We start from the raw sequence: 845 nt of genomic DNA, 5'->3' as shown, positions 1-845 counted from the left end.
GTAATGACTTTTTATATATTAGAGGTGTTAATTCTTTGTCATATTTGTTGCAACTATTTGAACCTTATTTGTAGTTACCCAATAAATTTAATTAAATGATTGTTTAAAACAACAAGAGATTGATATATTATGTATTAAATTCTACCTATCTTAGTCTTTGTTACTTTTTCCCCACTACTTTTATGTTTAAGAGTCTTTAGCCACCCCAAGATCAAATATTTGCCTATAGTTTCTCCTAAGATTAAAAAGATAATAATAATTTCCCTTTTTACATCTAATTCTTTAAATCCTCTGGAATATTTATTGAAGTATGGTGTGAAGGAAAGAGCTAATTTTATTTCTTTCCAAATAGCTAAGCAAATATCCCAGCATCATTTATTGAATAATCTGTTCTTTCCCCACAGATCTGCAATGCCACCTCGGTAAGCTGAGATGCGGTGATCACCATGGCAACAGGGCTTCGTTAAAAACATTTGTTCTCACCAAGTGGAGGGCTTGTGCCCAGCAGGGCTCAGTCTGGCCTCACTGCACATCTTCCCTAACTGCAATGCACCTTTTGATTTTGTCTTTTTTTTAAGTTCTTTTATAGTCATGATGCTGAAGGAAAGTCAAGGCCAGTCCTTTCGAACCCAATCTGCTATGAGCTGAGCCCTCCAGGGTGGTTGGAGCATGGAGGGCAGTGGGTGGTGGGGTGAGAGAGTGGACAGTGGTGTGCTCCTGATGCATCCTGAGGACCTGGATGGATGCAATCAAGGTCCTTGAACAGCTGGAGAGCAGGGCTGGAGTGGTCATGTTTGAGAATACAGCTCTGATGGAGATCAGACTGTTGTTGGCCCACAGGAGCC

This window comes from Bos indicus x Bos taurus, chromosome 25 (genome assembly GCF_003369695.1).
Source record: "Bos indicus x Bos taurus breed Angus x Brahman F1 hybrid chromosome 25, Bos_hybrid_MaternalHap_v2.0, whole genome shotgun sequence".
Lineage (NCBI taxonomy): Eukaryota > Metazoa > Chordata > Mammalia > Artiodactyla > Bovidae > Bos > Bos indicus x Bos taurus.
Note: the sequence above shows the minus strand (reverse complement) of the source record.